Source organism: Papilio machaon, chromosome 17 (genome assembly GCF_912999745.1).
Source record: "Papilio machaon chromosome 17, ilPapMach1.1, whole genome shotgun sequence".
NCBI classification, from domain to species: Eukaryota; Metazoa; Arthropoda; class Insecta; order Lepidoptera; family Papilionidae; genus Papilio; species Papilio machaon.
The window spans coordinates 7,111,132-7,124,073 of NC_060002.1; positions in this window are offsets into that span (position 1 = coordinate 7,111,132).

Consider the following 12,942-nt stretch of genomic DNA (forward strand, 5'->3'; position numbering starts at 1 on the left):
TGCGTAAATTCTAAGGTCCTCAGGCTAAACGTGCGTACACTAATTATATCTTCGGTTATACAGTATTTAAATTATAATGTAGTCTATCCAAAATATCTATGGCTTAAAGCAATAATAATTTCTAAGCTATTTTCTTATTTATATTAGAGACTGTTTCTTGACTAGTTCAATAAGTTAGATTTTAAAAGTTCTAAGTAGTATCAACTTTTAAAAGAAATGTAAACTGTTTTGAAATTTACAAATATATATGCAATATATTTACGATATATTTGCAAATATATTATTAAATTACGATAACATAAGTACATCATCTACGACTTAGTTTGCTATGTTATTAAGTTATTAGGACAGGAATATTTCGGAAAGAAGGCGTAACGAACAAGCAACAATATTACTTTATAACAATAGAATATGACAATATAAAAGTTAAAACTAAAGAATAAATAAAAAACTAAAAACATTTATTTATTCTTGTAGTATTTATTTACCATTGAAAATGAATCAAGCATGAGAGAATTCGATTATCCATTGCGACAGTGTGATTAAATGAAAAATACAAAATCAACACGTGCCGTGCTCGTGATATCCATTCCTTGATTGAATTTACCGACGTTGATACGGATATCAGAATTAATAATGCATTCGCTACGGTAGAGTGGACTTTTAATTTGAAACATTAATATAATTGTCTCTTGACTGTCTTCGTGTGAAAAAAATGTGGCCAGTTCTGACTTAACGCTAGTGCACATTGTTTTTTTTTACTCACAATATAATAATGAAGTAAAATATGTGATATATTAATCGACAATAAGATATATATGACATATAGACATACAAAAACATATTCTTTTCCTGTTTATAACATTACTTAATTACTCTCTTTTTTCCATAAATATCCTTATATCTTTAATATTATTAATATTAGGAAACGTAGTAAAAAATATAATATCAGACGTCCATTGAAGTGAAATGGGGTCTACGCCATTTTGTCATTGACGTCATCTCAAAGGATGTAACCTGAGGATACATTTAGGATACAAAGCGGGTCGGGGGTGAGTCTGCGGCCTCGATAAGCGAGGACATGTCGTCGTCCTACTTACACGATACTGAGAAGAAATATCTAGTAATAACTACTTAAGCTTTGGAAATAACTAAAGCGAAATAAAGCGTTTTTCATTTTATTTATTAACGTTACATTATTTAAATCTGATAACTGTTTGATTTAAAAAATAAAATCCTTTAGTTTTGAAATATTAAATCATGCATTTGTGATTGAGTGACATTTTATTTATTTCTACATAGCGAATTAAAAATTAATCAAATAGTTAAAATTACAATACTTTATTTCAAACAATTGAATATCAATAAATAATATTGCTTTAATTATTTTAACTTAAGATATTTAATTTGTAATAAAATTAACCATTAATTACAAATTCGTCTTTAGTCGAAATGAATTAGAAATACGACCGTGATATTATAATACATTCCAACGTTTAAAATGAGATTTGGACCTACTGACTCGTAATTAAATTCCCGAGTACTTTGCTATACGAAATTAAACAAGACGGAGTCAATTTGCAAGATTAATTTTCATCTTTTCGACGTTAATATTACTCGTACTTACGTAATATCTTCAATGTTTTAAAGTAAAGTTAAAGATTAACACATGTAATTTATAAAGGGAGTATAAAATAGGTAGAGTATGTGCATATTTTTGCATCACATTTTTATCGATTTAATTTGATTACATCAGTTCAATAAATTTAAAGTAAACGTGTTTTCAATGTATTTTTAATATCAATTAATATGTTATCTTAATTAGAATCGGAGAAAATTCCGTTTAAGGTCAATCTAAATATAAATAACACACAAAAACAAAAATGATTTTAAGTTCCACAGTTTATATTCAAGTTGTTAGGGTACTGGTATTTCAAAGTCTGTAAGTAAGCTTCAACACACAATCGGCTTTACTCTGTGGTACGTTTGAGTTACTGTTTTCATTTTGAGGTTTGTTTAGGCTATACAAATTAATTTGAATGTAGTGTTTTTTTAAATTACTCTAAAGATGTAATAAAATTTAACAGGAATCATGTTCTATTCCTTTTTTAAATTTAGGGTTTATTTCTATTGTGATTCTAAAAAATATGACGGTCGAAAGATTTTTAGGCCTACATGAATGCATAAATAAATATTATGTTCTGTACTTGAATCATTCTAATAATAGAACGGACTTATACATTATATTGCAGCGCGTTCGCTAACGTTAAAGCTTTCACATTTTGTTGTAATAAAATAAAATGAAAGCAACAATGATGTCGACCTCAATAGATATCGACACCTTGGCCCAGATAGTGCTCACACAATTATTAAATGTGTTCTGACACTGTTTTATATCACTGCTCTTGTTTCAACAAAAACATTTACTATTTGGTTTGTTCTGTTTTCTCTAATTGTGAGTTTTCACTACTGAAACACATTCATAAAAATATATCGTTGTCCCTTCTACATATTTTTGATGGAACAAAATTAACATTTTAATTTTATGTAGGTGATTTAGTACTGGAAACCTACGGTTAAAAAATCTTTGGCAAAATTATTTATATACTCGTATATTCTTTCTTCTGTCTGCATTTTCTATCATACTTTTACAGAACGTTACATCGTGGAAGAATGGGGGTGTCAAAGGAAGGGTACATTGCATTAAATCCCTCGAAACAGTCCTTGTGACGTCACTCTCCTCTGAGTGATGTCAAGAACGTGCCCGTTAACACAAACTACCGCAGACTGATAGAAGTTTTAGTCTTAAGTACGTACACGTTTCCCTCATACGTGTTAAATTGTATGTTACTTAATTGAACATTTTATTTAATAAGAGTACGCGATGTAACATATTTCGAGATAGGTGTTTTAGATATTTGTATATATTTTTTATGAATATTTTTCCGTTTCTGACCAAAGTTTATGTACTTAAGTCACGTACTACTGGCATAAATAATCAATCTTAAAACAATTAGTGTGGCCGCAATCTCAATGAATCAGTTTAAAGTTACCCTTTAGTAGTCTCATAGAAGCGGCAATTGCAAAAGGTCTTTTGTATAAAATTTTCAAATCATTTCCATTCATTATAACTAACTTTAAGTTAAGTTTTGAACACAACCGCAAGCTCGGCCGTAACCACCCTCAGCAAACCCTCACTTGTTATTTGCTAAGGTTGTGACTTTTGGTTAACACTGGACAAAACTAATTTTAAAGTTTCACAATACTTTATAATGAGTTAAAATGACTCATATATATATACCCGCGAAAAACATTACTCGTATATCAGTTGTGAATACAAAACTTGAAAAATACCTTCTAATTATGAAAACTAATTACAAAATGTCTATTAAGGAATAAAATTAATTGGTTTATGATATTAACAGGATTTTTAAAGCTTTAAAGAAACCGTTTATGACTGAGAGCTATGTTTTACTGGTTTCAAATTGTGGTTAAGGTTTTTGAATAAACTTTATAATTAAAAATACGCTTACAATTTTCTAATGTGTTGAAACATTGACTTTAAGGATTATTGATACAAGTGTATTTACTAACAATTAATGTAATTTTACTTTATTACTTAATTTAATTTATAGTTATTCAGTGACAAAATATTTCAATATAGTCTCTAAGTGGTAAAGTCTTCCTTGAGCTGAGTCTAGTTGTGCGGTCGGCAGCCATTTTGTTTCCACTTCGCCTCCGCAGTTGCATTCAATCCACTTAATACTCTAAATAATATTTCATTTCAGACGTGTAATTGTATGGAAAATCGTATTAAATTGAAATGGGAGTTGCGATGCTGAAGTCTATGAGGCAAATAATTTCTTGTTAATATTTATTTAATTATGGTTTATCATTGATTTGATGTTTAATTTAATTTGACGAGATTGTGGATGATGTACTTTTAAGTATGGCAAATGATCAGTGGCACTTGTGGATAATCGTCGATGTCCTTACAAATCCTCAATCAAACTTAAAATATAAACAAACTCAAGTTTAAATTAGTCAGTTACAGCGCAACGACTATAATAGGTGTTAAATTAAAATAATTTTGACATTATTTTTAAAATAAAATTAGTTACGTTAGTTTTTTTTTTAAATTATTTATTTCTTTTAAGTATTAATAAATTATTGATAAATTTAGTTTTAAATTCCACTTAGTTACTTACATTTCTGCGTAGTGCAATAAACTCTAGTAGACGTTTTAAATGATTCGTGAGATTTATCCGTTAGATAGAGACCGAGTTTCTTTTAGAATTCGTACAGAATAATTTATTAAAATGAGAATCCACTGAGCTCGGATTGCTTTTTGAATCTCAATTTTATATTGCGATTTAAGGCCGATATAGCTGTGAAAAAATTAAAATATTCTAGTACCGATTGCATTATAAATTGTATGATTTTAAAACGAGCGATCTTCGAAAGGTAAGTTAAAAAAAATATACAAGCTTAGGTTAGTCAAAATACTTCTTACTTCTTACTGGTAAAAAAATTTTAAACATCCGTTAAGTATTTTGCAAATGTTTTTTTTAAAAATCGAATTAAAGAAATGATAATCTTAATTTTTCAAGCTTTACAAATGTAATGTATGAAATGAAAACCAGACATAAGAGAAAACGTATTGAATAATTTAGTAAGTTTAAAACAGATGGCGCTCGGCTCTACAGTCTGAGGTCGGCCGATTATATTCTAAATTATTCATTTTCCATTGTCTAGTTTTGTAACAGTGGTCTGTCATGAAAACTGATTGCTTTGACTTTTAATAATACAAGTTGTTGAATTTACTCTTTTATTGCTATAATTCCATGTCATCGTGTAGTAAAAATTATCCGACGTTCTTACGGTGAAGGAAAACATCGTGATGCAACCTGCACATATCTGAGAAGAAATTCAATGATATGTGTGAAGTCAACCAACCCGCACTGGGCCAGCGTGGTTGACTATGGCCTAGTCAACCACACTGGCCCAGTGCAGCTTGGTTGACTCGATATGATAGAAATTAAACCGCTGACTTCTTTACTTTTATGACATTTTGAAGTTTTTGTTTGTGTATCTAACTTTCGAAGAGAAAAAAATGTCCTTTCTTCGGAAAAAAATTGATTAAAATATTGTAGAATATTTTATGTTAAAAGTCCCATTACAGTAGAATCCGTTTATTATGACTCCGCCTATATTGACCAACCGATTATTATGACGTAATTGCACTAGGAAGTTTGTTTTCCATATAAAATTCTTATAATCAAGTCGGATATTATGACTTTCCTTACAGTGACATGTCGCTTATTATGTCCGGTTATAATGGCCGACATAATTCTTTACACCTTCGGTAATGTTCACTGATTCCCAATGATATTCGGCACGTGGCTCATTTTTGTTTTGAATCTCAGTTTCTCAGTGAGTAATTGACACTTGAAGGTCACGCAGAGTGAAAAAAATTCATCTAAACGGCGCGGCGTAAAGCATTTACGATTGAGGAGAAAGGTGCAATGCAGATTAGAAAATGGAGAATCAAACTCGTCTCTCGCAAAGGAATTTGGCGCGGGTCATTCGACAATCTCAATGATTTTTAAAAACAAGAACCGCATTAAGCAATCCTTCAATTCAAATGTTTTGAAACCGAAGAGGCTTCGAAAATTGCGACAAGAAAATGTTGATCAAGCATTAATTCAGTGGTTTAAAATCATAAGAAACAAAGGAATACCTATCAGCGGCCCTGGCTTACATAAAAACGGTTTTTTTTCCATAAAATGCTTTGTATGACGTCCGCTTATTATGACGTGTTTGTCAATTCCTTTCGATGTCATAATAAACGAATTCTACTGTATTAATATTAGTAGCTCAGGAAAGTATTGTAATGATGATGACTCTTATTTATACAATGCTAAGGTCTTTATTCGTTTACCCAACTCATCGTAGCACTTAGCGTAACGCAATTCAACAATTATCAATTCCAAAGGGTCCAAATATTAATAAGAGGTCGGGGATAGTTAATATTTCGAAATAGAATAATGCTTTATCTTAAATAATTAACTATGCTGATTCATTTATGTACTTTTGTTCAACTGGGATATTGTAATTTGTAATTCTGTCACGTACTTAGAGGAAGGTCTCATATCTTGGTAAGTTAGCACTTTTGTGTCCATGTACTAAGTCTGACTTAATTAAGACAAAATAATGTTTTTAAATAAACTTGGTTCTTAATAAGGATTTCACATATTTCAGTAGTTTACTACGTTTTGTAGATCTTGAAATTATCTCAAATATAAACGTAATTTTACTCTATAATATTTTTCTTACCTCAGTTTAAGAGAGGTTTAGTTGTTAGTTCGTTAATTGTTAATTGTTTAAATGGTTCGCTTAGGATTCGAGTTAAATCCGTCCTATTTTCCATATCTAATCATTGTAATCAACATTTTCTTAATTCTTTGTTTACGTTCGGGTTTGATGAAGCGATATGTCTGTAAACATCCCAGAGGGCGCGCGCTATTTGCTCTTACCTCATAACTTATGTCTCGCTTCCACTGTATGTCAATATCATATTTGTTCATAACTTCCGGCTCCCTCGCACTCGGGGCGTCGTATTTGATCTAGAGCTTTATTGTAAGCGTTTCGTTTTGTTTGTGTTGAAGGCGGGTTTTGAACCACTACTCGCAAATATAGTACAACAAAGTTATCTGGCCCGGTGAGAGGAGCACTGTAATCGTGGTTTGCTCTATCAGAAATTGTTTAAATTCTACTTAGACATAAAAACATTAGACATTCAAAAGCTTTTAAAGTTCTCCTCAATTGTAATAATAAAAAAATGGGACCCATCTGCAAGCACTACCTTTCGATTAAAATAATTTTTATCAAAATCGGAGCATCAGGTGTGGAGCTTCGCGGTAACACACATAAAAAAACAGTCGAATTGATAACCTCCTTCTTTTTGAAGTTAACTAATAACTCATTTAAAAATTCGTAGAAAGTTTTCTTTGCTATATTTTTCTGGAAATAATATGAAAAGGTAATTTTTGTAAATTTTAAAACAGTCGTAGTTAACCGCTAAGTATAACAAATGCGTTCGCATTGCGGCCGCGGGGCGGCGCTGCGGTCGACTTTTTATTGCTCAAATATTTTACAGACGACATTTTCGTGTTGGAAGTTAAAATATACTTATGAAGTAGCCGTTTTATTGGATTTAAAAAAAAATAATTTACTACAAATTTATTTATTCATGTAATCTTGGCATTGTTTTACATTGTATAAATTTTACATTGTACCTAACTCTTATTAATTCGTACCAACGAAACCATTCTGAGACCAAAATCCCTGTATAAAAAAAAACTTGAGAGGTGTCAAGGGACACCCGGATGGAACGAAGTTCCTTTCAATTGATTAGTGAAGGAACCAATGTTTATTCTATGAATAAAAAACTTAAGTCTTCACAAGAAGTACATTTTATTTGTATGAATTTTCGTTATATATTGTCACGTCGTTGCCATGGTGAAGTAGCGCTCATTGGTCTATAGCAAAAAGTGTCGTGACAACTTTTCGTAAGAATTTTTTCCGTCTAGCCCCCTTTCACAACGCGCGATAAGGAACTTCGTTCCAATATAAATTATCACTCTCATTATCTTTGCCAAAACAGAGAAGAAAAATGTTTTATACAGGGATTTGGGTCTCAGAAACCAACGATAAGTGTTGTAAATATGCTACAGAAGTTTTCATAAATGCATTTCGTAGTTGATATCTTTTATGTTACTTTGTTATACAATCAAACTTTTGCTTTTCAACGTAGTTTCAAAATGGTTTGCATTGTAAATAGATATAACGATATGCGTTATTTTTATTGCAAAATAAAAATACTTTTTTAACGAAATTGGAACAAAATGATTCGATTGAATAATAGAATTGCAAATAACATAACACGCCACAATCCTCTTTGTAAATTGTTCTCATTTTTTTGCATTCAAATATTTTTCATCTGAACTTTAGAACATTGAATGATTTTTGTTGCGATATTTATTCGAATGTGAAATTTCTGAAAAGTTGTTCTTAAAAAAAACGTGCAAATTATCTCCGTTTTTTTTCAAAAAGTTTACAGGTGTTTTGGCAATAAAAGCCTACTGTTATTAAAACTAACTAGTTCCGATATTAGGGTTTGTATCACAAATATTAGATATAGATTTACACGTGTTAGAGGTCGTCCGTTTGCTCGTAACGTGGGAGATTGATAAATGACGTCATATTGTTAACGTATGTAAAAGGTCGCTCATCGATCTTCATACTAAATTAGGTTCATTCAACTGAACTTTTATACAACAGAGGTTTCGCGCTTTTTCTTTAAAAAAAGAAATTTGATAAAGACATTTTTCCTAATATTCAAGTTAGATATAAGTACTTAATTGTTTGCACAAGTTTATGTATGTGTATCTTTATGAAAACTGAAAATTCAAGAGTATATAGATGAAGGTAGAAGCTTTATTATTAACATATAAAATGGTTCTAATAAAACAGGACGAATGTTATTTATAACTGATGTAGGAATGAATTTATTTTGGTAGAATATTGTGGTAACATTAATATTTCCAACCAGAATAATATTTAATACGAAACAATGTTATCAAAATTATTAAGCACATAAATATTATAAAATTTTTACAATTTACACTATAGAATTGCAAATTTCATAACACCGGCATGTGATATATTACGTTAAGTTTTTTCATTCAAAAATATTGCATTCAAACTTTTAAGTACAAATTTGTATCTAAATTGCTACGTTATAAACGTATTATTATCATCTATTTTAAAGTCTTGGGATTATTGAACGATATTTTTTATATTTGCGTATTAAAATCCAAAGTTACTGTCTTCATTAGCACAGCATATATTTTTTTTATATCATAATGTGGCAAACGAGCAAACGGCCACCTGGATTCGCCGCAATAGCGAGGCGACCGTTGCCCATAGACATCCGCAAATGCTGATGCGTTGCCTACCTTTAATCAACGGAGAAGGGGACGCAAAGAAAGAGAATATTTCTCCTTCCTATGCGTCCCCTCTTCCGCTAAATCCACTTCCCCTTCCCATCCTTTTCTTTATAGGAAAGATAAGAGGACAAAAATTAGGCCTCCGGTACCACACTCATCAGACGAAACGCGGAATTGCTTCCACTTCACGCCTGTCTTCTGTGTGGTCGTGGTATTGTACCGGTCGACCCGACCACTTCGTGCACCCAACAAATATTGTTGTTGCGGGATCTACCACTGTTTCTTGGCACAAGTTGATCTACAATGTTTATGTTGATCTATGTATAATGTAATCTCTATCAATCAATACTCTATACTATACTGCAGTAAAGTGCAATTAACTATTAATATTATGTTTATTTTCAGTAAGTCAAGTATAATTATAGTAACATTTCAATGATGAATATTTAAAAATAATATCAATAACGGTGCTTCTAATATCAAAAGGACAAAGGAAATCACTGTAATAACTGATTATCAATTATTCAAAAACGTTTTCGATGTACACAAGTTGATAATATTGTTCCAATGAAAACGTTCATTGTCATGACATTTGGTAACATTTATTGCTTGTAAATTCTGTATACATTAGTAAGCATATTTACCGATTTTATCAAAATGTTTTTCGAAGGCTGATGTTAATGAAAGATATTAATATTTTAAAAGATATTGAACCACGAAAAGATCTATAAAATAAACAATTTCACTAAAGTGTGGAATTTAAAAAAAGCATGTGATTCTACACCTTTCGTTAATTAATTAAGTTTTGTTTAGATGACAATTATCAATACTTACTTCGTTCCCATTATGAAGAAGCGAAATAATACATTATTTCTAGACTTTATGAAATGTTTCTTTAAACGGTTTTTATAAAAAAAATATATAAAATTTTTTTCATCAACATACTTTTTTTAAATGTCGACTGTAGTTTTTAAAATTATGTATTCCAAATATTGTAACGTCTTGCACTTGGTAATAACTCGATCACGCGAAGTTGACAACGTGAAGCGTTCGTTTGTCACGCGAAGCATTTTTTCTTTTTCTCTGTTCATTTCATTTTTAGACCTTATCTTACAAATATTTACAACTGTTTACAGTCGTAAGACATTTTTTTTCGCACCCAACACGACGCCGCTCCACGATATGGCTAGATAAGTGATTACTACACAGAACAACATAGTTGTAATTAAAGTTTGCTAAAAAAATGCAACACAATCGTGTTATCAAAGGAATTATTTTAACTGTAGAAAACTCAAATAATCTCTACAAGTGAATAGGTCATTGCTTGGATATGATTGATTTTGCATCGTCTTAATTTTACCTGCCTGTTGAAGTTCCTGATTGTTTATTTTATCTCTATTATTAGTTAGAATCCTCACCTCTACCACCAACCATAAGCGTCAGCGCCAAAATGGCTAAATTCAAATAGGCACAAAATACCACGGTTTATAGCCCGTCCATGTTTTATATATGATTATGTCATGCTCAGTGTTAGAAATCCACAGCCGCTTATTTGTACATATTGTACTTTCTGAGAATAACAAAATGTACATACTTAAGTCACGACAATTGTACGGTTAAACATTACATTGTTTGAAAACTTTCTTAGACAAGTTAAACAGAAGCACTAAATATAGTGGTAGGTCTTAGCGGTACACTTACATCGCGTTGGTACACAAGAGTGACGTCACAAATGAATCCACATTCGAGCAAATAAGGGAACCGCGGAAACATTTAGCGATCCAACTTACTCGTCGTGCAGACCCACAAACCGCAAAGGGTTGTACATGTTGGGTGCTATTTTATAACGAAGTAGTTGCCTCCTCCGACTTCGCTTAGTAAGATGAATAAAACACCTATTTTACTAGTAAATACGACATATGTCTGTTATTTAAATAATTTTCTACAATTGATTTAATACTTTTATAGTTTTTAGTACATACGGTAATGAAAAATCCGAAGCGAAGGGCATGGAAATGATGGTTTAAAAGTTTTTTTTATCGCGAACAAATAACATTTTTTTTATAAAATTTATATAAATTAACATTTAAGTTTACCTTAAGTTAATAATACAAATCTTACAAATATTATAAATGCATATGTTTGGATGTTTATTTGAAGGCATATGTTAGGATCTTGATGTAATTTGGCACAGATGTAGAAGATAGTCTGGAAGAACACATAGGCTATTTGCAAAGTTGTTTTTTAATTCCGCGCGTACGGAGTCGCGGGCGGCAGCTAGTTATTAATATATTTTTTCATTATTCCATTGAAATTACTAAACTTTTTTCAACCTTATGTAAATTGTGCATTTATTTTAGTTCCAAGATAAATCGTTATTCTTTCAATTCGCTTTTATTTAAGAATAAATGAAATTGTCTTTCTGTCCAACACAAGGAAAACTAATTTGTATTTGCTGATTTGTTTCGTCCCGGTTGACAGGGATCCAAAAGTTATATGGAATTTAGGTTGAATGTAAAAAGGTCAATCTATAATGCATAGTCTATTTTCTGATTTGAAAACTTTCGTTCGTTCGTTTAGCATCATGTGTACTAATCTTACTAACATTATAAATGCTTAAATGTTTAGATGGAAGAATGTTTGTTACAAGGTATCTTCCGAACAGATGAAATTTTGGCTTAGAGGTAAAGCATAGACTGGAAGAACACATAGACTACTAGTTTATTAAGTTTTTTTTTTAAATTCCTCGTGAACGGAGTCTCGGGTGACAGCTAGTTTAGTCATGTAGCTCAGAGCCGTTACTTTGGTTTAGTCTCCAGTCAATTGTTTTGATAATTTTTATTTTACATTTTAATAGATAAATGAAGATCAAAGTATTATAATTAATTATGTATTTATGCAGTTGTATTATAATGTATTGTTATCTCTATATTTTCAATGAGAAAAAGGAAGATGGCAATATAATTCTTTTACAAGAGTATTGACAGTAGACTTACGATTTTTATAAGATACTAGCTTTTACCCGCGACTTAGTCCGCGCGGAATAAAAAAATGCACACAAGATAAAAAAAAATCCTATGTCCGTCTCCTAGTTCTAAGCTACCTCCCCATCAATTTTCAGCTAAATCAGTTCGACCGATCTTGAGTTATAAATAGTGTAACTAACACGACTTTCTTTTATATATATAGATTTACCATACAAACATATTGTATCTCAACTTGGGTATTTATTTTGAGAATTCTCTTGTGAATAATTATTCATGTGACCTACTTCGAGTGTTTCTCGGCTGGAACTGTTTTATTTTTATAACATTGATCTACATATTTGTCTCTTGAATGTCGAAGGTTTCAGATTTGTTAAAGCTAGTCTGATTCAATATATTTGGGATGTTTTATTTCCGTAACTGATACGGATTGATCTGAACTTTTCACTTTAAATTGCCATCTGTATTTGATTCACTTTATTTTCAGTGTAGTATTTTGGAGCTTATTTGGGCTAATTTTCTTTCTATTACTGTAATTTATTAATTACTAGTTGTCGACCGCAGCTTCGTCCTCGCGAAATTAAAAAAAAACATAAGTAGCCTATGGGTTCTTCCAGACTATGATCTATATATATGTATAAATTTCATCAAGATCCGTTGAGTCGTTCTGGAGATACCTTCAACATCCATCCATCCAAACATTCGTATCTATAATTTAGTAAGATTAGTATCTATTTTAAATATTGATTTTTAAATTTTAGTGGTTCGTAACGCCCTTTTATTTTTATTAATTCTGTCTGTTATTATTATTACGTCTGTTACGTCAAGCTCGTTGAAATCATTGAATTGTTATAGTTATTTACTTGTCACAGAATATCACAAGGCAGTTTGCGTGCTGTATTTTCAGTTGAGCGTCGGATCTATAAACTATCATCACTATTTCGTAA